This window comes from Lolium perenne, chromosome 6, assembly GCF_019359855.2.
Source record: "Lolium perenne isolate Kyuss_39 chromosome 6, Kyuss_2.0, whole genome shotgun sequence".
Taxonomy (NCBI): Eukaryota; Viridiplantae; Streptophyta; class Magnoliopsida; order Poales; family Poaceae; genus Lolium; species Lolium perenne.
The window spans coordinates 239,323,734-239,350,211 of NC_067249.2; the positions used below are offsets into that span (position 1 = coordinate 239,323,734).

At 40.5% G+C, this 26,478-nt stretch overlaps 1 long non-coding RNA gene across 2 annotated transcripts; it reads right to left on the reverse strand.

Moving 5' to 3' along the window:
* Positions 1–2,807: 2,807 nt before the first annotated feature.
* LOC139829861 (uncharacterized) lies at positions 2,808–6,278 on the reverse strand. 2 transcript variants are annotated; one of them, XR_007854120.2, is made up of 4 exons: positions 5,217–6,278; positions 3,503–3,680; positions 3,326–3,431; positions 2,808–3,205 (listed from the first exon to the last, which is right to left on the reverse strand). It is a non-coding gene; the product is annotated as an uncharacterized lncRNA (long non-coding RNA). The 2 variants fall into 2 exon arrangements; XR_011747794.1 differs by lacking the exon at positions 5,217–6,278 and adding an exon at positions 4,233–5,210.
* Positions 6,279–26,478: the final 20,200 nt, after the last annotated feature.

Here is a 26,478-nt window from a genome sequence, read left to right on the forward strand (position 1 = left end):
CGACAATTCTTCGTACAACACCATGGTCTTGGTTCTTTATTATATTGTGATGGAAAAATTGACTTCTTTCCACCATTGAGATGGCTAAGTCTCGGTGCTTGTAACACCTCCATATTGCCTCACTTTTGGCTCCTTTCCTCGTGCTTTGTCCATAAACGGGTTCAGAACACCTACACACATCAAATACAAGAAAACAAGATAAAATAATAATAAAACTACTAGTTGTGTAAATATCTCTTTAAATGAAGCTATACTTGCAATCATACATTTAGGACATACTCAAAGCAAGATAGAGGATCTAATGAAACAAAACAAAAGTATATGTTTATGTAATAAAAAAATGTCGCTTTTTGGACTCATCAGTGACCAATCGGTAATCTAGTTCTGTGTGGCGGCTTGCATGGAAACAATGTCGTTGATGAGCGGTGGTACGGTTGCAGAAAGGCGTTCTTAGTCGGTTGCCTCAGCGTGTCCGAATTCCTCGTTGTTGTCTTCCATTACCATGAAGTCGGAGCTGCTATGTTTTTTGAGATTCTTCATTTGAGCGACGTAAATATGTTGGACCTATCTAGTTCTTAGGCGGTCTGCTGGTGAATATCTTTTTTGGTGCAGGTCTTGCCCATCTCCTCTCCTTAGCTCATCATCAGTGTTGGACCTACCCGTCTCTGCGTGACAATTAACATGCTTGGCATAGGCCGTCGTGAGCTTCACGGTGCCGATACGACATGATCTCCTTGGTGGTATTTTCTTGGAAGTCAGAGTCGCTGGAGAGTGATGCATGACGATGACGCTGGTGGCAACCTCGACGCCGATCTCACTTCGGCGGTGTGTGCCCAACTTAGGTGGGTAACTAGGGTTCTATGTGTTCCCTCATGATAATCGTGTTCCACAACAGTTTGTAAGGGTGTCTGTACCAGTTTTCGGTCGGTTTTCCGCTAATAAACCAACTAAACTTTGTTCTTCTTCTTGATTTATGAAAATGACAAGTATTTCCCCTCGTTTTATAAAATGAGGCATTGTTGTCCTGTTATAGGTCTGGCCAAGAAAACTTAGATGTCGTCCACTGTAATTATAGGTTTGTTCATCGACCCAAAATACCATTTATCAAGTTACGGTACAAAAATTTCCTCAAGGATAGAGAGGATAACTTGGTAATGTTTTTACAAAAATAAGAAACCAAATTGGAAATATTCTTTCCTTACAACTTCGAGTGAGTATTACTGCCTTATACACATTCGATTTCGCTTACTCGATGTTAAGTCTAACTAATCCTCCGAGTTATGCGTGTGTAGCTTTCACTATATTCTGTTAATCATTCAACTTGACAAAGGATTAGTACTTGTCATGGACTCGAAACGTAAAGACCATGGGCAATGGGCGGACCTGAGTGCAATGCTCTAGAGGTAATTTTAATCATTATTTCCATGTATCGGCATCTTTTGTTCATTTCCTGATATCAAGTAATTAATAACTCTTTTACTCATTTTTTCTTTGCCTGGCAGGGTTTGGAAATGGTTCATCAAGACTGCTAGGGGTGAATGAAAACCGGAGCTTACATTTCAAGATCACACTGTAAGTAGTACTATAGCTATGTCCGCGAATATCTTTAATTTTTGTTTCAAGACCATGCATTATCATGCTTGATTATTAGTTTGATAAAACTATATTTTCGTAAAGTGTTTGAAGCAAGAAGCCAGAAATAATTTATGTGGATACTACATCTGCGAGTTCATTCGTGAGATGGCCTGTCATCGGGAGGCGGAAAGTGCTATACATGCCCTTCATGTACTTAAACATTATTTCACAATCTTGTCTTATTACCATCAATTGTGTTGAGTTTCATTCATATATATTGATATCCGTTTTTAAATTAGATGAAACGCGTGCAGGACACTTTCCTATCGTTGGATCGCGTATGAGCAATTCAAGAGAAATTGGCGGGATTCGTAATTAGGGAGGTCATAGCTCCAAATGGAGAATACCAACGGGACTTTATATTTTGACATTAGGGATTGACAATAGAGATCGTAAAGAGGATCGACTTTATATTGTAACTAGTACAAATGCCCGTGCGTTGCTACGGTAAACAGATTACTTTTTCCTCACACCACATGTTAAACACAGTATATGTGAAGTATGTGAACATTCATGTTAATATTTTATTATTCCAAAACTGGTCAAATTTATGTTGGATAGAAGTGCAATCGATAAGATATATATTTCGGTGTTGTATGTATATAAAGCAACACTATCTAATTTAACCAGTTAAACAAAATGAGTAGTCAGTTGGCACTTTTCACAGAAGAACAACTTTTCGTATTAAGCACGGGAGTCGTAAGGAAATACCTCTGCGTAGCTATTAGAACAAAATAAACGAATTCTGAGGAGCAAGGTATGACCCAGTGGAGGGTAGGGATTAGGATCTGAAGAAGAACATGCTCAACGTGAATTATTATCTTTTACAACACAACAACGACAATCAGTAATTTTCCGTGTAGTTCATCTTTGTTTACCTAAACACAAAATGGTATCTAGTTTATTATTGCAATAAATAGTTTAATTAGTGCACGGAAAGCAATTCCTCTCAATTTTTCTGAAACAATCTCACTCTCATTTCTTCTGAACCACATCTTTTAATCTCCAAATCTCACGTACACGCCAGTACGCAGAAACAAATGCACCAAATAACACTCAAACTCTCCCATTTTATAGTCTTATCTTTTGAAACGATCTGTTGTAGATATACTTATAAATCATTGTAACCTAACATATTAGAAAATAAAGAGACTCGTGTTGATAGCTTAGTTGCCACTTGAATGATTTCATTTACGCTCCAAAGTTGGGCATTCTCTTACTTCAGCAGTGCATATAACAAAATGATAACAAATTACGAATATAAATAATAACTTGTGAAAAAAGGAGACGTGAAGAAGAAAACAAAGCCTTGTATGCAATCTTAGGTTGTGGCGTTATCGTAGCTTCACTTTCAGGTTCCTTGTTCTGACTGGTGGTCTTGCTGGACTCCTCTACAGCCATACCGTGAGGGAGGTCACTCTGCATATCATGAGGGAACCTGTTGAACACCTTACCTCTAGGCTTGTAAGATGACCTTCCTCTTCCCTCGGCAGTCCCACCAACACACCTTCCAGCCCTGCCCCCGAGGAGTCGCATTGCAAATTTGATTGTGCAGAAGATACGAAAACATCTGTCAAACAACAATAAGCACGCCATTACAGCGGGCAACATGGATCAGAGTTCAGTTAGGCAACATTGAGGTGATGAGATTCATGTTGCTGATGGGAAAAAGGAAGGAGGAGAACTTTACCATTTTAGCGGTGGCAACTTGGCAGAATCACCAAGTGCTCCAGGTTGAGAAGTTAGGACATTTAACCTATTCATCTGACATAAGGCAATCGGCGCCAAGCCTGAACCTGCTGCCAGAGAGTGTCTGCATCACTTGTACAGCTTACAGATTACAAAAGTCTGATCGACAAGGGTGAACCTCGTCGCTGCTGGACGTACGGCCTGCTCATAACTTCCAAATAGTTTCACTTTCTGGATCTCTGAACATTCTGCTCTTTGTTCTGGAGGAGAAGCTGCATATGCTCGAGACCTCACTGAATGAAAACGACCGATTCCTCCTCCGCCACCTTGGATAAACAGTCGTACTTGTACGTCGTCTGCAGGAGAGGCAATAACTCACATAGTGTCGTCCAGCTTCTCCGCGAGAAGGACTTCCTTATTACAAAATACTTAATTATTTCATTTTCGCTATATTTACAAAATACATGGTGCCATATTTCACATGAAAAAAATCACATGCATCTCCTGTCTGAAGAAACAGCAAGGATTCTGATCCATCCTAGCAGACTAATTTGCAAGGTGTCATCACTTTGATTGCCATGATATGAGCATTGCTTTTAAAATCAGATAAATAAGAACCTTAAAAAATTACATATTTTATTTTTGATGGGTGGGAAGAAACTTCAGTAACCCTGTGGCTTCTTACATATAAGGTTTGATACAGTAGTTGGTAATGCCCACCTGACACATTTAGCCTACTGTTATGAGTAATGAAAACTTGAGAACTTTCACCAAAAATATCCTAGGTGGATGGGAGTTGAATTGAGTTCGTTCGGTATATAGAATTATCAATTTAGTGAGAGAATACAAACATATACATAGCACACCACTACACTACTGAAGTATGAACATGAAGGTAAAAATCAAACCTAAAGTGCAGCTTCTTGTGAACACTGTATTTGATAACAATAAGTGCACGTTAAAATAATGTGGTTCTGAAATTGAAAGTGTTAGCACCCAATTGCAATATGCAGGAACCACTATTCATGCCAAAATTAGAAGAGTGGACGTTAACGCCGAGGTGGTAGCATCAGATGAGCTAGTGAATGCCGTTTTGATGGTGCTACTCGAGCCTTGAGGTCAGTTGTGGCGTCGAGGGCGGAAGAGGAGAAGCGGGGATATTGGATTACCCAACGGCGACCATGACCCCGCCACCACACCTCCAACATCCTGTGCCAGGCCGCATCCCCTCGGGATGTAGTCCGATCTAATCAGATGTACTGCAGTAGGTATATGCTCCTTACCATGTCAAATTTGTTAGATCTAGCCTGTTTCTCGTGACCAAAGTGAAGTTCAGATAAACTCATACTGGTTTATATCATTCTCACTGCATCTCTCAGCGTTACTTAAGTCCGGCTTTGCTGCCTTCGCAAGTGATGGAACAATGGAGTACAAATTGGCAGAGGCGACATGGCTTGCTCAAAAAGAATCCATATAAGAGCATGGCATGATATAAAATAAGACACAACACCTCGAGTAAAAAATTACTGTGGGAATGAAGATGAAGATGTCAAAGTCGTTACAGCATCTCAACAGACTAAGGAGAATTCTCATTATTTAGTAAAGCACCCCGCTTTCAAGATATCATAGTTGCAAGAAAATTAACACTAACATGATGCTGTGAACGAGTGCAGAAAATGAGCAATTGAGCACCATTAATTAAGCCCAAGAAAATGGATAGCGCCTCAAACTTAAGTTAGAACAGCTATGCAACACCAATTGTCCATATATTTAGATTTTTTTTTGCTGTTCTGGGCTCCCAAGCCTATTGTTTGAGCAAGGCCCAAAACATATATATTGAATTCCTCATCATAACGCAAGAAGAAAATCATGTATATTTGGAGCAGACGTACCTATCAAATGCCGCAGAAACAAATAATTGATCATTGGCAAAAAAATCAGATGTGAGTCGCTCCAACTGCACTCCATGCAGTAATCAATCATTGAAAAATCAGATGCATTGTGGAAATATGGCACGGCACAGGACATGATATGCTTATAGCAGGATGTCCTATCAATTCCATTATGTGCCTATGAATTGTACAGATATAGCATGGCAAGGGAACATTCACAAACAGGGAAACCACATCAGACGCATGAACTGGGCATGGTGTTTAAATTAATGGGGACAAGTTGGGGAAAAAGTAAGGAGTAAACATTACAATGAGCAACTAACCTGCAGGTCAGCAACACGGAAAGAACTTAAATTTGTTTTTCAGATGGAAGAACGACCGCATGTTGTTCAACTCTATAAGAGGGGCAGGAGATTTCCATCGGGTCCTCCTCTACTCATCCGCTTGATTGCTTGAAGACAGCCACTCCGCACCCTTCTGCCATTTCGCCACCTCCAAGAACCAGGACATCACAGGAGGATCTGAAGGAGAGCAGGCCAGGAGGGAGTGGGAACGGACGACCTTGTGCTGTTACGCCCAACCGTTGTGCACAACGGTGTTGCGCCCTCTCTCCTGGACCAGTACGCTGCTGCAAGCCAGGGGCGGAGCAGTAGCAGCACGGCGTGACGGCGTCGAGTGGGATCGCCACAATACCGAGAAGATGAGAAAAGGATGATTGAGGTGGAGGGCAAAGGAACTTGGGGCGGCGTGCTCCCACCAGCGCCACCGCCATAGAGCGACGCACCCATCTCCATCTCCACATCCGCCCCTCTGCCCATGTCGATAGCCTCAACCGCGGAGCAACGTTGCCGACTCGCCCCCTCCTCTGCTCAGTCAGGCGGCCGGCGGCCTGCCGACGACTGTGTGGATCTGAGGGAGGAGGCCGGCGGACTGGAGGTCCTCCGATCTCCGCAGGACTTGGAAGCGGGGGGAGGCGGAGGGTGATCGGCGGCTCGGCTCGTGTCGACGGCGGAGGGTGCAAGCGGGAGGAGGATGGGGGCTGCTTTACACCGAGCTGGTCGGTGGACGGCGAGGTGCCGCACACCCTGTTGGCGTTTTGGGCCTGGCCCATAATCTTGGTCCCGCCTGGACTCTTTCTGCTCCCTCCTTAACAGTTACTGTTTCTGAAAAAATTTGTTTAAAATTTTCTGTCTACAGATTTTAAAAATCGTTCGAAATTTATTTGTTCAAAATTCAAAATTATTCCGAAATTTGGAAATTCGTTCAAGATTAAATTTTTTTCAAATTTTGAAATTCATTCAAATTTCAGAAATCGTTCGAAATTTATTTATTCAAAATTTAAAATTCTTCCGAAATTTGGAAATTCGTTCAAGATTAAAATTTTGTTCAAATTTCAAAATTCGTTCAAAACTTTAAAAATCGTTCAAAACTTAAAGTTTGTTCACATTTCAAAATTCGTTCAAGATTAAATATTTGTTCAAATTTCGAAATTCGTTCAAATTTTGTCAATACTTAAACATTTTTCAAATTTGATAACTTTCGAAAATTATTTTTAAACATAATTAAAACGTGAGAAAAAAGAAACAGTGAAAAAGAAAACAGAAAAGAAAACAGAAAACAGAAAATAAAAAAAGGAGAAAAAACAGGGAAAAATCGCCCTACTTAAGGTCGGCCCACACGCGCTGCGAGGTGTGTGCGGCCTTGGTGCGAGGTGCCGACCTGGTGGCGTATAAGAATTCCCTGAGGAGGATGACGAGCGATGTGGCCAGGGTTTCTTTGTTGGGTTCCACGTTCCATTATGACGAGGTAGCTGGGCTTTGGCCCAGTTTAGCCCATGCGGAAAGAAGCAATGGTCGACGAAACGAACGACCAAAGGTTTGACGTACCATTTGGATAGGGAGAATAGGGATTAGCTTCGTTCTTTTTAAGTAGTGTAGATATGCATTACGTGTACTATATTTCATGACTGTGTCTATAACTCTATATTCATGACAATGTTGTGGTTCCTTGAATGATGTATGTATGCATATTTGAATAAAAAACATAAAATCCTAAATCTCTGCCGCGGCAGAGGTTTGGCCATTTTCTCTGCCACGGTAGAGAAATGGCCGTGTCCTAATTTTGATCTTTAGTCCCGGTTCGTAATACGAATCGGGACTAAATCTCGTCCACCCGAGCCTTCTAACCACGTGGAGAACTTTTTAGTCCCGGTTTATATTTCAACTGGGACTAAATGGAGAGGCCTTGAGTCTTAACTAGCACAAATGCCCGTGCGTTGCACCGGGTGCAAATAAGAAATAATTTTTTAATTAAAAAACGACAGCATAATTCGATATTTGCTCCAAAATTAATTGACCCGTGTAGAACAATTTTATTTTTCTACCATATGAACTTGGAGTTGACACAACATCAAATATGTCTCAAATGCTAACCATAATGTGTAAGTTAACGTAAGTTATGCCAAATTCATAGCAAATCCTCAGAAATCAATGAATTTGTTTGTCACAGACAAACTCGAAGTGAGGAGCTTGAGCAAAGCGGCGAGCGAACGTCCCCCTTGCGCCTGAGGATGAAACGCCAGAGGGCTTCTCCCCTCGCGCCTCCTCGCGTGCTGGAGGGCATTGCCATGGCACGGATTACTCATGTGATGGAAATTTAATACTAAGATACCAACATTTATTGCGTATCGGAGGGAGTATTCAAAATAATTTAAATATGTTTTTCTTTGATGTACTAATTGTTTCAGGTCCTGTCAAAAAAAAAAATTGTTTCAGGTTTATGGCAAGCCTTGTGGCATAAAGGTGTATCGCCATCCGGTCTAGTTTGCAAATTTTACTTAAAATTGGACAATTACAAAATAAGCACCTTTTCCTTTCTCCTCACCAAGTCCTTATGCTAATCGTGCAAACTTTCTAATCAAAGAATTTTGCTAAAATGGAAAAGGGCTTTCTTTACGGCAATCTTGTCATTTTGCGATTGAGAAGAGAAGAGCTCAAAAGCTCCGCATGGCCGCGCATCAGAGTGTTGTCTTGCGCCACATTATGTCGTGTTTGGTCCTACCCACGCACGCGTCCAGCAGGTTGGTACTGTGTGCCGACGAGTCTTGGTCCAGCGAGCGCTGGTTGATTTTCTACACTTCAGGCCGTCATGTCCTCTTTTACCTCGCCTATATCCTCTCCTTCTCGCGCCCCTGAGCGCCCCTCGCTGCTCCTTCTTCCTCCGCCCCCGAGCAGCTCCTGTCCCCGGCCGGCCGGACGAGAGCTCCTCTTCCTCCGCCCTCTCTAAATCTCGGTCGTCCTCCTCGGCTGCTCCTTCCTCCATTCAGATCCCGTCCCCGGCCGTTCCTCCGGGCGCCCCCTCCTCCGTTCAGATCCCGTCCCCGACCGGCGAGCGTATAAATCTCCGGCCGTCCTCCCGTGCTGCGCTCTGGTATCTGTTTCGGGCCGGGCCAAGTTAATTCATTCCTCATGATTACACATCTTAGACCAAACGATGATGCTGCGGCTTGTTGTTCTTGAGGAGGCTTGCTGATTAAACAAAACACACGTATATAAACCAGTTGGTCTTGTTTTAACTTAGCGAGGTGGTATTATTTTGGATACAAAATATTTTTTCTCTTGTATATTCGTAGGCACAAAGCTCGATCCGCGCATCGCGGCCCGGTCTCAGCGCTACGACCCAGACGATGAACAAAACGATCGGTAAAGGTGGTTCGGTTCCGAACCGTTTTTCCTATCGTATGTGGTATTTGGCTGTATTATGTGTTTTGGTGGGAGGGTAAATCGGTCCAACGAAAAGTTAGACGAAAATTTTGGCAGAAACCTTAGCTCATTTATTATTAGGTACTAGTTGAATGCCCGTGCGTTGCTACGGTTTCTTAACATTCTGTGCTATGCTCCACTTGTCACATTGCACTTCATCGTTCCATCTTTGAAGTTTGGTCAATGTCGTTTAATTCCCATTTTTGTATCAATTCACCCTTTCGTCAAGCCAACTGAACAAGATCAAATTATGGTTTCTACCTATATATAAATTTCAGCTTATGAAACCCCTTATATCAATCACAAATCTCTATGTAATAGTACAACAAATCTATATTGACTTGCTGGTAGCAAAGATGGTGTCATGTTGAAGATCATGTCAGTGCTCAAACTTAGATGCCTTGTATTGAGCTATTCTTTGGATTTTAGTGAACTTGATTGACTAATAATAATCAGTACAGTACACCATATTAGTTGTTCCAGATTTGGATGTATCTATCCACAAAATATGAAACAGAGGGAGTACCAAAACTAAGGCGGACGTGTTGAGAATCAGGGAGGTCGAGGATTCGTTTCATTTCCAAGAAAGAAAAAAAGGAAATAAGCATCACTACAAGAAAATGAGAGAATTTTTTTTTACAAATGATGCCATCAGACCCACCTTTATTAGAAAACTGGAATCTCAACGTTTAAGCTGGGATTACCAATTACAAAGCCAAATGCCAAAAGCTAAAGAGTTCCAACAATAGCAAAACATCACCAGGGGAACAAATCTAGCATAAAGACAACAAATAAAATAACAAGCAGGAGCAATACACACGAGACATCCATCACTGCATCAAGAGAGAAAATAAACGCATCAACCAACTCCAGGTCGGCTACCAGATCCTCCAAGTTGCAAAATGCTTGCTAGTAGAAGAAGCTTGTGCACCTCCACATCCAACTCCCTTAGTCCCTTTACACACTTTTCCGGCAACATCGTTCTCCACTGCGAGAGGAAAGCAATTGAACACATTACTTAGAGAGGATGAACAAAATTATCAAAAAACAGTGTCGTTTATCGAAGTCCATAGCGCCCAGGCTGCAGCTCAGAACAACAGCCACCTATAAATCTATTTTTGTTCCCTGGTGCCCGTAAAGCACAATAAAAAAACATTTGGATGAATTTGGCAATTAAAAACAGTGGTAACTCATGAGGCACTTTTTCCAAAAGATTCAGCGAAACTTAATATACTTCAGAAATAGAAAAAGAAAACCTAAGATGTAAAGGAAAAAGATCTTAAGGAACTTGTATATGTGTACAACAGAGTTGTTTTTGTCTCCTCAAAGCAATACACACTGGTTACTAAATGAGACGAGATATATTCAAGCAAACATACATGTAAGTATAGCAGATCCACACACTTTATAAGGAATACAGAAAGGAAATTCAGTATAATAAGAGTTCAGATATACCAAGATTTCAGTCTTGTGCCAGTAATTTTCTCCAAACAAATATATTGAATTATACCTTTTCATTTTTACTATTGTGAAACCGAACAACAACATCATCATTGTGCTTTTTTAGAGGCGAGGTGAGAAACTTCCTTTCTCTGCATTCCTTGATCAGTGTGGTTTCTCAAGGTTCACAGGCCTTAAATACTAAAACCCTAGATATTTCTTCAGATCATTGTGGAAACTTTAAACTGAAGCCCTAGATATTCCTCTTGTCAACCAAAAGCTTTGGATATGCTAACAATGATATTCCTTCAGATCATTGTGCGAGGTTAGCAACATGATCATTGTGCAAGCTTTAAATGCTAAAGCCCTAGTTCCTTTTGTCAACCAAAAGCTTTGGATATGCTAACAAATTTGTGACTTCGAACTTAGCAACATTCAGAATCCTTTCCTACCAAATCTCTTGTTCCTACCACTTATTCATGTCCAAATGTGATGATTCAAAGCAGATGGTGATATTCATCAGAGTCACGGGGACATGACTCCCATGTACCACTGTTGCAAACACGTTTCATTGCATTAAAGCCTAAAGCCTATAAACATCAAACAATATAATCTAGTTGCACCCGTGTGTGGCAGTTCAGTATATAAGGGAACTTAATATTGGCTGGACCGTGCAACCCTTGAACAATTATGCTCAATGCAAACATACTTGAAAGTACTAAATATAATCTGGTACACATTTATGAGCTTCCATTGTTGGCAAGAAATGGTACTACATTGAGCTGTGAAAATTGAAACGATATAAAGCATACACTACAAATAAAACCACGAAGTATCAAAGAGTGGAAATCAAACCTGCGTAATTCGACGAGCATTAAATTCAAGACTGATGTAGGAGACTGATCACATGCATGCATGACGATGGAGCTACGCCCTGGGCAACCAGGGCCATGGCCTGGGGTGTAGGAACTTTTTCCGGCATGGTACCTATATACATACTGGATTTGGCCCTGGTTGCAGCCCCCATTTATTTCCTGCCCAAGATGTCCAAGGGACCAACATCACCAAAACAAGCATGTGGACATCGAGGGTGCGCCAAACGCACGAGCTCCCCATGGCTGCGGCCGGTCGCGTGCACCGCAACAACATCATCGCCACTGGCCAGTCTATCTTACTTGGCCCGCAGGCTGACCCGCTACTGTGCTGTCGCCTCTAGCCTCCTGCTCCGCGTGACCTATCGACCGTCGGCTGGCGCTACGTGCTGGTGCATCTCTGCTCTGCAGTACCTAGTCCCTTACTTTCCGGCTCAGGTGTGGCTCCCATGTGAGCTACATAATTTCTATTCATCTTGTCTTCAATTGGATTGATTTAAGCCGACTATCCAAAATTGAATTGATTCTTGGATTTAACAATTTTGCAATGAAATTATATGTGCATCCTTGCAATTGTACCCAATTGTGTGTAAAAAATATGAAATATTTAGAGCTTTCTTTGCGTTTAGTTTCGGCCCGAGGTTTGCTCAAATCCTAGCTCCACCATTGATCTACTCCCTTATCTTGTCCCTGCCAAATCACAGATGAGCCATGAGATGATCGGACAGTAATGAGGCAAAACACTTCACAAAAAGAAAAGGAAAAAATAATCAAAGGAAACACACTAAATAGACAGAAATATAGATAAATTATTTTAAATTTAAGAAACCACATGGAGTAACACGACACTGATAGTAGTTGGTGCCCCCCCCCCCTCTCCCACCGGCCACTCTTTTTCATCTCTTTTGCCGTTGCGCCACCACTATATATACATCTTAGTGGTCCCACTCCAACAATGGCACCACTGTGCTTTGTAGTCACCCGTGTCACTCGCTGCTATCCACCAGTGTTTTCTTCAAGTCCGACAAATCGACGTAGTCATCCCCATAGCCCATCACTTCAGAGAGATTGCACTCCCACCTCAGAGCTATGAAAAAACTAACAAATACAAAGCTATGTGAGTTGTGCGTTATCCCACATTTTTACTCAAGGTGGATTTATAAAACATCATATGCCTTTCAGTTTAAGGATCAATGAGTATAAAGCTTGATAAAACATGTGGGTGTATTCAGGTTCATTAGCGCTAAGATGGAGCTTAGGGTCCACAACCATTCAAAAAATCTAGGCTCATAGTTAAACCAAATGCATATCACTTGCCTATCGCAGGATGAAAATAACAGTTACCTAAACAAACATCTGAGATGTCAGATATTTTAATTGAACTGAGCTAATGGGGTCTTGCATGAGAAGTGTATACTTCATGACTTGAGTTCACCTTCAGTTACCTACTTTACATATTTCCCGTCGTGCAAAAGGTGTTATATCATTCAAAATCATTGCATCAAACACGGTTGATACTGCATACAACTGGGAAATGTATATCTTCTTGTGAACATGCTCAAGAGAAAGATTGACAGAAGAAATCAGCCATATGAAAATTGAAACCTTTATAGTTGAAGGTTGCATGTGAAATGAAAGTAAAAAAGATGTAGACATGGGTGCTAGAGGTTCGTAAAATTACCAAGATCTGCAGGCAATATTGGGAAGCTGCAACAAAATTACTTGTTTGTAGAAAATGGCTCATGAATAAAGGTGCTAACAGTAGAGCTATGGATTTAGCAACCTTGTTCCTTCTCCTGTAAAGGTGAAGGCACTTATGTAGCAGCCATCGGCAACCTACAAAAATTGAAGCGTAAACCTAAAAGGCATCAGGTAGCACATACAAGTCAAGAAATGTACCATTTGCTGAGTACACCTAGTCAGCAGACTAATCTCCAATAAATGATTTCATGATTGTACAAATGACAAATCCAAGGTAAGCATATATATTTTTTCTAATATATAAATAGCATCTTTCTGAATTTACTACTGCAGAAATTGTATTTAATATCCAGAAACATCTTATATGTTGTATGTCTTAAATTAAAGGTAACTACATGTGAGAATTTGATCAAAACATACATCACACCACGTGAAAGAGTAAAGAACGCTTTTGTACGATTTATGGAAGATAAAAGGGACACACTGTCTCTGTTACACCATCTATCACTACACCACTTCTTTGAACATTAATTAATTGAGGTAAATGGGCGTCCAAACACATACCAGCCAGCTTAAGGTAAATCATAAATCAAAAGCCGGAAGCAATATTTTACTTTTCCAGAGAATCAGTACCCTGAAATTTAAAAAGTGACATACCGATTCAAGATTGGCAATTGCACAGGCAAGAATAGAATGCATAACGGGAGCTACTGGTCCTGACCATCTCCTGGGCGAGCTGGCTGATGCCTGTGAGGACTGAGGCGGCGCTGGAGCCCGTCCACCTGCGTATGCATTATCTCCAGCCGCATCGCCACCACTGCTGGGACCGAGCCACATGGGTCAGCATCTCTTGTTTTGCCAACACCATCAGATGGATCGGTCGAGCCCTCGCCGCCCATGTCCAAGAGGGATCTTGGCGCGTGCTTGTTCTCAGTGAGCTCCATTATCAGAATGCCGCCGTCACCTATCCCCATTATCTTGGCGCTAGCCGAAATCTGAGAACTGGGGTTAGGGTTTGGATGAGCGATGCGACTCGTGAGAGATGGATGAAGAGTTGCGACGGAGATGCTACTGAGGTAGATGGGGATAACAGATGTGGTACGAGAGCGACGACGTCGTAAGGGAGAAGACGCCGTGCATGGACGCCGTGCAGGTGCAGGAGAGAGGGGCGCTTGGGCAACGTCGGCATCCGGTCGCGTTGACTTCATTCTCCGCGCGCAATCGTGCGAGGAAGCAAAACTCGAAAAACGATTTCATTTTTTGGGTAGTAGACAAAGATTGATTACCGTGATTGATACATACCATGATTAGCCTAGGGGGTGGATCCGACGGATGGATTTTAAGTGGAGACTTCCAAATAAGATTTGACGGTTAGGATGCTTTTAATGACGACCATCAAAGTGCGTTGAATGTCAAACGACCAACTCCCATCTCTACTACTTAACTAGTTGAATGCCCGTGCGTTGCGACGGGTTTTTTAGTTAATGTGTCCATTGCGCATGTAAATATTTGATGGCAACTCGACCGCTTTTTTTCCTATAATCACTTCTCATTTTCCACCTTCTCTCTCCTCCATCCCCTTCTGGCCATCTGGCAATGGATTCTATATCCGGCAAAGCTATCACTCTCTTGCACTACAGTAATTTTGTACATCCATATAGATGAGGAACAACATGCTTATGTTATTTTCATCTGCATAGCATTTCAATTAGATCAATATTTCTATTAAATACAAATTCCACATAATTATGTATGTGACCTTTTGCATCCAGGGATCGAGAAGTGCAACAAAGATACAAACACGATTTTCTTTTCTCATTTTACGTCAGCGTGGTATTGTGATCGTCAGTATGTAAATTTGAAGAAAAATGTAGCAATAAATAATTTGACACTAAAAATTCTATCAACCAATATTATTCTGCCATGGTTTTCTAAGATGCTACCAGGAGAAGAAAGTGACTGCTTGAATGTCTTTTGATATACATAGATAAAAAGATCTCTCCAAAATAAATGTAAAGAGAGAAAACATAGGGACACATGTCGAAGACATCTCCAGTGTCTTTTTAATACCAAATTCAGCAATTATTTCTTATTTGTGCTGCACCCTTCTTCACTGGCAGGTGCTTGCTCACATAGGGGCAGTACCTTTTGGAATTTTATTAGATCCCTTCTCCAAGTAACGCTCCCTTGTTCCTTATAATTGGCCTTAGTATCTACCTTGGAGCAATTTTTACCTCAAAAGGAAGCCATATGTTTGTCATTCCTCTCCTCCACCCAACCCAAGTAATTTGCAAAGACCATTTATGAAGAGGCTAATCAAGCAGAAAAATCATTGACACGCCGACAACTCCTATCGACCAATTGAATATACTATTAACAATTTTATTAACCATAAAATTTGTTGTAGATTTCTCTTCTTCACAATTTAGCAGCGTAAAATTCAAGCTGCAAATAGAACAATGTATTCCTCTGGCCCTAAATGCTTATCGCAAATTTAGGAAAAATATAGGCTAAAATATGTCTAGATTTGTTGAACCTATGACAAGTGTTGAGCTAGAGGGAGTAATTAAATATGATAGGAGATAAGCTTACTCAAATGGATCCAGGCAGTCCATCGATGTCCTTGTAGCCATGTGGTTGTTGTGATAGGTTATTTTACTCATCCTGTTAGGAGACAACAAATAAAGAGCAAAACCCTGGACATATCAACTACAAAATTACTAATCCATCATACAAGAGATAAGCAAGGAATGGAGGTGACAAAGGATCATTTACACAAGGATCACTCACGTCAAAGTAGAAAATGCTTTACAAGTGCTTCATTGAATAATTATAATTATGAAAATGATAGGGTACAATGGGTTATAGATTTACATTGTTCATCCAAGAAACAAATATCTTTTCTTCCATTCTATTGTTGTCACAATGAAGAATTATGCATGTGGCTGTTAGTTGGCGTAACCAAAATAGAAGTAACACGTGCTTAACACTCTCATACGATAAGCAGTAGTCTGAGTATAGAACATTTTTTTTGCAACAAAGATAAGCAATAGAATATTGCAACTACAAACATCACTATCATTCCATGTTTAGGCCTTGCTGGCCTCTGCAATGATTAATTTTTCAGAAGACCAGGAAATGGCTTATCAGAAACTATAATCATATAGTAAAACAGAGCAATATAAGTGCATGTGTACTGAAGACCATAAAATGGCATATCAGAAACTATAATCATATTGGAAACAAAACAATATAAGTGCATGTAATTTTTATTTCATAATGATCACCTTTTGTATCTTATTTTTATAAGGTTTAGCATGAAAATACACATAAAGATACTCTTGCAGATAGACTTGGACTATTGATTATTGCATAAAACTTTATTGCTATAATGCAAAATATATAGTCTAGGGTCCCACTTTCTCCAATGAAATTCATGAGTCGTTCCCATTATTCTGCAGAGAAGATAATGGTAACTGTAAACACTGAAATGTTCATTGGCTCATAATGAATAGATGGTTGCACTATGTTGTGGGTTTACCTATGAGTGCTGCACAACACAGATTATGATTTTTTCTTCCACCTGACCACTTGAACAATTTGGCTTCTGGAACCTTTTGTTCCACGGGAGCGTAGGAAACAAGCCATTGCTAGAGTACTGAAATTTGCTTCTCTAAAACTTCCGATATGTCTTTAGCAGCTCATGCAAAGAAACACTCAATAATAACCAGAGGAAAAAAGGACCAAAAAAATAAATAGTAACAAGAAACATCAGTTTCTACTTTCCATACCATTGTATATGTACATGCTTACTTAAATGGATATATGATTGCAATTTCACATTCATATTCAGTGTAGCTATACTCATTAGTACATAGTTCATAATGTAAAATTAAAATGGCTCAGTGGATGATGCACATCACAGTTTGACCTAGTCGCACATAAAATTATGATGATTTACTCAGTTGCAGAAAAAAGTTATGATGAATTACTCACTTGTGCACAGAAGTAAAGATGGATTCTAAAAATAAAGGATGCACATATATATGATGTTGCTTGTGTAAACTGACACTAAAATTTCACGGACTAATAGTTACATAATGGTTAGCATTTCTTAATGCATTACTCATGCATACCGTGGCTTCATAGAACTGTTGTCTTCACATGCAACAGTAAACTACTAACCAGACCCTCGATAGCGAGTCCTCACCAAAGAAGTTACGTGCATTCCCTAGTATAAAAAGGGAGAATCTTCAGAGCTTGATCCCAAAAAAGTGAAACATTAGGCATGGTTGTATATATCAAAAGTACTCTTCTCCATGTAGGCTATCTCGTGAACTATTTCCCTAATCTTAGTCCAATGAGCATATTTGTGGGATCAACATGCAAAATCTTGTCAATTTCCATGGCTATGTAAATCATCGGACACGAACATGCTTTGCCACTGCTTCCTAAAATTCCCGATGCATTAGTTCCACTATCCCTACACATGCAAGACCACGTTTGCACATGCCAATTTTTTCCTTCTTAAAAGCGTACTCTGTAAAGATATATCAAGTAAAGTGGATACGGTACAAACTTTGCCATAAAAATGGTTGCATCATTGTTTCAATACATGAGTGTTCTCATTTGGAAAAATATCAAATTTTTTATTGGCATCCAATGACGTGTTGCTTAATCATCGAAATACCTATAACATGTGGCACGCATGCTAAAAATTACACATGTATGCAAAAAAACTGGAACAAGCAGGTTATACATGCATCAATTAAATAGTGAAGCAAGCATGTATTCTGATTGAAGATGCTATACCTAGATTAGACCTGATACCTCAACTCAGGGCTCTTATACTGGTAGTCGGATTATACTTGTAGGAAACTCATGGTCGAACAAGACCTGATACCATTCTACCACTAAATAGGTTGATCCAACCAAGAACAAACCAAACGGGAGGAGGCCAATAGCGTGCATGGAAGGAAAGAGTGAAGAGGCGCTGCCTCCTTCCGCGTCGGTGCTTGGCAGAGTGCTTGGGGCGTTGGTGCTTGGCAGGTTTCAGCGCAGCCTTTAGCGGTTGAGCCAGTGTCCCTCCTTGTCGCGGCCATCGTTATCTTCCTTCTGCTGGCGCGCCGCCACCGTCAAGGAGAAGTTAGAGAAGATTCGCGGTTACCAGAGCAGAGGCGGATGCTACTCGACCCATCTTACCATCAGGAGTTACGGGAGCGGGACGGAAAAACAATTCTTGATTGCTTCCCTAACAACCCTGATTGCTTTCCTTAACAAACAAAGCCCAATTATGCGTGATGATTTGTATGATTCGTTGCCTTGGGTTGAGATTTCGTGAGTGTCATGGACGGAAAGAAAATATCTCCTATTTAATTTTCTTTGAGGATTTATATCGTGATTAGCAGCGATAGAGGTAATGAGGGACATTTTATTGTGGAAAGTACATCTGACAGATAGATATCAAGCGCAGACCGTGAGATTAGATTGGATGGCCAGGATCTTTTCAATGACGACCACCAAAGTGCGTTGAGTGTCAAACGACTAACTCCCATTTAATAGTAAAGATACTTAAAAAGACTAAAGTGGTTCCTTATTCTGCCATGCACAATACGTTTGGTCGTCCTAGCTAATGTCAAACCCTTCGTCATCAGACCGCACCCCTTCCTTCGCTGTCCCCGCCCGCAAATCAAGCAACAAATTTGCCCGTAAACCAGGCAACAAATTCCAACCGACGCTGCCCTACGTCTGAGCTGGATAATCACTCGTCGCCGACGCCCCTCACCACCAGCACCTCGGCGGCTCGGCCCTGCCTCCGCCCCGCTCGCCGTCCGAGTTAGGCCGTGCCCGACGCCCCTCACCTCCAGCGCCTCCGCCCTGCCTCCGCCCCGCCCGCCGTCTGAGCTGGGCTGCCCCCGACGCCGCTCACAAGGGTGGGCCTCCACGCCGTCCGCCACCCGCTGGCCCCAGCTCGGACGTCGCCGACGCCCCTTCACCTCCAGTGCCGCCTCTGCCCCTCCCAAGCTCGGGTGCCTCCGCCCTATCTCCAAGAAGCTGTGTTCCAGGAAAGCCACCGCCCAGCAAGGCCATCCCTCACCCAGATCGACAGCGTACTGCCCCTCACCCATATATTGATTGCAATCGACATCATGAAAATGCATGATTTCTAGGGTGAACTCATAAACGTTAACTGGATCCGCCTATGCGTGAGTGAGATGTTCGACAAAATGACATATAGGATTTTTCTCATGTTGCAAACGTTCATCAATGTGAGGCCACAACTTCGCATGTTCGTGCTGTGGTATGTCATCGAGGGTTTAATCATTACCCGGGTTCTCTTTTCTCATATTCTGAAATTCTTTGTTGCTAATCTGGTGTTATGTTTTTTAAAACTGAAAACTTTACGCTTTAATGTGTATAATTATTAGACCGGGTTTTGTTTTTGGATGAACTATTGAAGAACTCTGAAGAAGTAGAATATAGCCTGTGCTGCTTTATTTACCTGGATTATGATCCTGGGCTCACTTAATTTTGATGCTTTCCTAATGAGAAATTACTTCACTTTGTATGTCTACATGATGCGGTAGGAACGGAGCTTTTGTATCATCTTCTTGGAAGAGTCTGGAGCAATCAATTTAGAGGGTTTGAATGAAAAAAACAAGCATCAACCAATTATTTACATTTTCAGAGGCTGCTCACTCAACGGTAAATGTTCTAACTTTTAGGTTAGGTTTGTGTATACACAATTCTATATCATTGTATATACATCTTATATTTTTTTCTCTATGCTTCACAATTTACACATGAAAATCTAACATGATCTGCCCTCATGTGATGGAGGTAGATTAAATCCTGATAACCGAAAACCTATTATTTACGACTTTGAATGTATGTATAGCTTATAAGCATATTGCATATTTGTCCTTTTTATTCTTCCTACGCGACTTCTAGGATACCATATGGCAAACAGCCAATGGAAGCATGTTTTCAGGCACTATTATTAGGTTCAAGTTTATTTTGTTTTCACCAAGAAAGATGGATGCTTTGGCTGATAACCTATTCTTCTGCCTCGAGATTTAGCCTTTTCTACCAAGAAAGATGGATGCTTTGGCTGATAATCCGATTGGTTAGATGTATTTAATCAATCATTATTTTTCAGGTAGTTTGGACTGTATTTGAGATGGCATGCTATACTCTCAGTTGTGCTCCACATGTATTTATGAGGTACTGATGCAAGATGAGCTTACCAAACTGTCCACGATGCTGGTACAAGGGGTTTGCAACATGCTTGCATCCATTAAGATATTCTAACTATCAGATTCCTGCTGCTTTACTTACTGTTTCTTGAGGGCCATCTGAGGACATTAATTATTATTTTTATCTCGAAGGATGCACATTGAGAGCCCTATTGTGAATTCATGCCAGCATTTGTGGTCAGTCTTGTTGATAAATTTCAACTGGATGAGGATCGTGGATTCATGGTTTGTGCCACTAGGAGTAAATGAACTGGAGAAATAAAAAAATTCATGCACAATTTGTAAATAACTCGATTTGTAATAAGAATCATAGTAATATTTTTTTGTGATAATTCGTTTTCTGTAAGACAAAGTACCATCGGCAAGCTAGGTAATAAATAGTTTTGTTACGAGAAATCATAGTTATAGATTTTTCTGATAGTTAGTATTTGGGTAAGAACATTTGATGAGTTGGAATAGGTTTTGGATAGCTTCAAACATGGAATTAGATTATCCCATGAGCTTGATTTGACGTACTATTACTGTAGCCCGATTCCTGTAATCTTTATTTTACAAGAAAATCAGTCCAAGAAGAAATTTTGTGGTGCAATTTTGTGTATCCTTCATTCTCAAAGTGTATCAGCTTAGGCACTCACTATTGTTTACTGAAAATCTGCTGAGATAAGTCTTAATTGTTATCTATGTCAGTGTCGTCCTGTGTCGAAAAAGCATCTGAGAAAGAGAGCCATCGCGGACAGTAGAGGAGCGAAAAAGAACGACATGGATAGGAAACAGCGGGTAATATTGGGTAATATTTAAAACGCATATCTCTGTTTTTCAATTCGATAGTACTTTATATATTTCATTTATTTTTTCTTGACTATCCCCTGCGCATGTTTGATCTTTGTTTTGATTTATATTATTTTTGACACTTACCAACTTTTACTGTAGTTTATCCATAGAGTGATTGTTGTAACCATCTCAGACTCTCAGTAACTCATTCTCAGGACAATAACTTTTACTTTAGTTTGATTATTTCCATAATGTCATGATATCAGGGTTTCCCTATTTCAGAAGTAATCAGTCCAAAATATTCACTCAACATGGTAAATTTTTTATTTGTTTCAAAGGAGCATACAAATTACCTCTGCATATCTGTTTTAATAGGGTTGCCTCATTCGAAATTATTGTGCCATTTGAGTCTGAACTATCCATTTTGTACTTGAATGACGTTTATGTTCTATTACAGAATTCAAGATCTGGATGATGGGTCTCACTCCAACTAAAATTTTGTTTTACACTGTATTTTCCCGAATATCTCTTCCTGTGTGTTGATGATGAATCAAACGTTACAGGCACAGAGAAATAAAGTTCTTGGATGTGGTAAAGTATAATCGTTATTGGAGTTAGGATTAAGATTCATTGATCATTACAGGTCTGTCCTTTCAAGTTGAAGAAAATTTATTTTCTTACATTTTTTACTATTTTACTTCCATCTCAAATCAAGAATAACTATAGTTGTATGATCAATAACGAGCTAAATAAAACTCCCTCCATGGATTAAAATGAAGAAACTCATTATTGTGGACCAACAAGGAGGTGGAGACCAGCTGTTCCGAGGCCAAGGCGTTTGCTGCAGGTCCTCCTCTTCCTCCGTCGAATAACATGATGTCGAGTTCTTCCTCAAGTGAAAGAGCGAATCTTGCCCCTGCACCAGGAAGATCGACCCCGTCGCCGACATTATGAAGAGCGCGAGAAGGATATAGAGGACCACCGCCGCCTCCAGTTCGACTTCGTTGGTCGACAACCACCTCCCATCTCCATCCTTGCTCTTGCGTAAGTCCCTATCCACCTCCCACCTTGCCAATTCCCCTGAACCAATTTCAAGGTTCAGAACCCTTAGTTCCTCTAATCCCCATTGTTTTACTATTCAGTGATGGATCGTCCCTCGTCTTTTGTTAATTTCTCTGTATGGCCTTCTTTTCAAAGGAGTATAACGAATGGGATCAGCAAGAGGATGTGTGAGTATGCACATGCTGGAGAGGGACGGTACTATGTCTTCCCTGCTCCACGTTTTTCTGCTCAACATCGTGATGATGTGTGCGATTCGAACTGGAGTGAAGTTTCAGCTAATGTCTCCGGGATGGTTGTGATGCGAGATACAGTGATCTCTAACTATGGGTATACTCACTTTTACTCAGAGATCTCTGATTTGGGTCATCGTCCTATTGCTCTTGCTGCTCAATGTTGATATATCCGCTTGGATACTCCCCATATGTGTTAACTGGTGGATCAGAGATCTGTAGCGCATTAGAGGAGGCTTCAGAAGGTAGGAAAGACAAAAAAAAATGCTAGGAGATAATTAAATCAGGGTTTAGAAGTGACTATGTGCTTTGTTTCATGCACATACATCGCACATGGTATAGCTAGAAGAAATAGCCTACCCTGCTGCGATTTTGAGTCTTGTGCAACTCCATATGGTTTAACTGTTTTTAGGTTTAAGGAAATTGCTGCATTTGATGTCATGTTACACTATTTTTTCTGCCTTAGTCCCAAATTACTACCAAAACAGAAACTTATGGGTTCCCTCTGATCTCTGTTCATCCGTGTACAATATAATCTGTCCTAGATGTACATTAAAGGTATTTTTGATTGTACCGATCCATTTGATTGTACTGCATAGGTCATCATATGTTCATAGAAGGTATTTTTATTGTACATTATAATCTGTCCTAGATGCAACCGCATGAAATTGCAGGGAACTACTCCATGTCTCCATGTTTATCGCTCCAGTTTCTTCTGCCAAGGTATGACACAGCCACCGTTGTCTCTATCTAACACCGCCCAAATCCCGAATGTTGCAGTGTGGTAATCCTTAATTAGCCTCCTTTGGTAATTCACCATTGATTTTTTATGAGGGATGGCTGAAGATCTGTATAGGAACTTGTACTCAGTTTACTGTCTCTTGTTCATGGTTCGTCATATACTCAGATTTTTTGTTAGCAATTAAAATACTAATATGCGTTTTATCTCGAGAAGCTGAATGAAGAAGCTAGCATTCAAATCAAACGGTTCAGAGTATCTAAACTAATTCGTTTAGGCTCCACAGTTTCATTTATTTGTCACTGCAATTTAAGGGGTGCTATCCTTCTGGTCCGTCACTTTCTAAATTACGATACGTGAGATGAGCTTGTTTCAGCTACTGATTGTTGTCTTTCTTATTTTAACATCTCAATTGTATCAATTAAAAAAGGGAAAGATTAAATTATAGTTAGACATAAGTGCAATTACCTGTTTCTCACAAAAAATAATTTTAAGGCAACTTCAATCTGCACATGAGATGGTACTTTGTTATACTACAAAGAAATGCTCAGATTGCCACGACGCTTGGCTGAATGGATTCATATTTCCTTGGAACAGTGGCGTGTCGGAATACTTGGAAGGAGTAGACAGACCTTAGCGGACGGAAGAGGACAACCACTGCGCCGGCAATTCAGAGCATCCGGTGGCAGTTTGATAGTTATTTCACATTGTATAATTATTTCAAAACAAAATTTGGCTACTATTAGTTCATCGGATTAAAATGGATGTTTTTACCAGGTGTCACTTGATCGCTGTTTTCCACATGCTTTCTATTAACCAACAGTATTGTCATTCCTTTAATGATCGTAGTGTGAGAGGTAACAACACGGTCGGAGTCAGGGGTGATTCGTGTCCCGGCTGAAAGATTTAAGTCTCCATGGCTACAATTCAGCCGAATTCTATTACAGGAAGTTCGTTTGTTTGACAACATTTTTTTAAATTTTAGGATTTACAAAAATGCCAAAATAATTATGTGGACCATACAAGGATCTTTTTTGCAAGTGTACTTATTTGAACTCCAAATCTGAGATTAATTCATAATAATGCTCGAATAAAATGTACCCAGTGATGATTTTTTATCATAATAATGCTTTATTAATTCAGTTGCAAATTTATATTAATAATACAACCCATTTTATTATCGTTGAATGCTTTGGGACGAAGAGTTCAATCGTGCATCTGAAGTACTGGTTCATAATTGTGTTGTGTAGACTCTGACATCTTTCTGAGGGTGTTCGCTGATGGTTGAAGTTTGTATTTTAACTATTTTTTATTTTTTATTTGTTTTGTTACCCGTGGCAACGCACGGGCATTTTACTAGTTTAATAGTAAAGATAGATTACGTAGTTCCGGTTGCGCACCGCAACCAGAACTAAAAGCCCAAATAAATTAGGACTAAAGGCCCAAATAAATCAGGACTAAAACCATCTTTTCCACATGTGCGATGGATTTGTCTAGAGTTATCGTCGGAGAATTGTTTGGACATCAAGGTTTCCCTCCCATTAGCAGCCCTGGGTGTCACCGCCTACTCCAAATTTCAGTTTGCGATTGTGCGTATACGTGACGACAATGGACGGCCGGTGAAATACGCACACCTTGCTGTTCACACGCAATATCCGTTGCAGTTCTGAATTGCTTTTCCTGTATGTCAGTGTCAAGCAGCTGGAAGTGGCTACCATTAAACCAGAATTAATTAGTGCCATGCATTTTCATGCATGCAGTTTTCTGGCACGGAAAAAGGTCGCGATCCGTCGATGTAAGCTCGGTTGCTAAATTCTTCTTCATTCCCTCTTCCCTAACTTAGCACTGCCAAACACGTTAACTGATACATCAGCCAAACCATTAAAACTTATTTCTTCAACAGGGACTTAATTACCAATTATGTACATCTCCGATGCTACTTCCTTCGTATCAATTTATCATGCGGACACCTAGTTTGAGAAAAAAGTGTAACTATAATTTTAGTCAAGAAATATGAAATTATATATCACAACCATACTTCTCGCAATCTCGCTCCCCCTCTCCCCTATAACCAACCGTTTGGAGTATAGCCAAGTGGTAAGGCATCGGTTTTTGGTACTGGCATGCAAAGGTTTGAATCCTTTTTGCTCTAGATTATGAACACTTAATAAGATTTGTCAAGAACGAGCTGCCAACTAGTAGGTGACGTGCCCGTCAATAGCGAGGCGCCAGTGGTGACTTCGCCAACCTCAAGATATGCCGGCTCAGTGAGGTGCTCATAGGAGTAGGGTGTGCGTGCGTTCATAGGGGTGTTTGTACGTGCGTGTTTGTGAGCGTCTGCGTTGTACTGTGTTCTCAAAAAAAACTATTAATAAAGCGGCTCGGGATAGGGGAATTTATTCCCCAACATAATGCTTCAATATTAATCATTTATTACATTATGAAAGTCTTTATCGCTTCATAAATGCCTTTTTCTAGCCCACCATCTATATCAGAAGTTCAATAACTAATAGGAACTAAATAATTTAATGAATTGAGGAAGTATTTGAAAAGAAAGGATGGGTGGGAATGTTTGTGCCAGCTTGGCCTAAAGTTTCCCTCCCTCATAAACCCGCAATTCCAAGATCAGAAATCCTATTTTTAGCTACTCTTGTCTTCTTTAACAAGAACTATTATTTATCTAGTAGGACTATTAACGAAAATGAGCTTCCAATCAAAGCTAAATGGATCAACAACCAAACCACCCATTTTATAAAAAATGATACCTATTATTTTTCACCGATATGAAACAATTGTACCATTGGATTCACATTTAAAAGACATTTCCAATGATATTGTTTTTGTGGCATATAATTTGTATTTCGTTGACCAGATTTATAGTCAATGTTTTTTTAAAAACTACATGTCGGCCTAACAAACTGTTACATCAATATTTTCCAACAATATATTTATCGGTTGACACTGCATAGTGTATCGACCAGATAAGATAACAAGAAAACAAGAAGCCACACCAACCTGAATTATTACATTTCACTATGACCGGCTTTCATAAGTTAATCATTTAATTATGTTCTTCTAAATTAATTAATGGAGGGGGCAAATGTTTTCTCCCATTTCATTTTTTTTTGGAAGTGGCTGCTTCTCTTGTTAGTTATATAGGAACTTTCAGTGGCACAATAGGAACACAACAAGGCACCAGGACATGATGGCTTCTGTAGGGATTCGTTGCATAGAAAACAAAAAATTTCCTACCGCGAGAACGCAATCCAAGCCAAGATGCAATCTAGAAGACGGGAGCAACGAGGAGATCATCGAGACTCACCCTTGAAGATTTCCAAAGCCTACAAGATGAGGCTCTTGTTGCTGTGGTAGACGATCACTTGCCGCTTGCAAAAGCGCGTAGAAGATCTTGATCACTGCACCACGATCG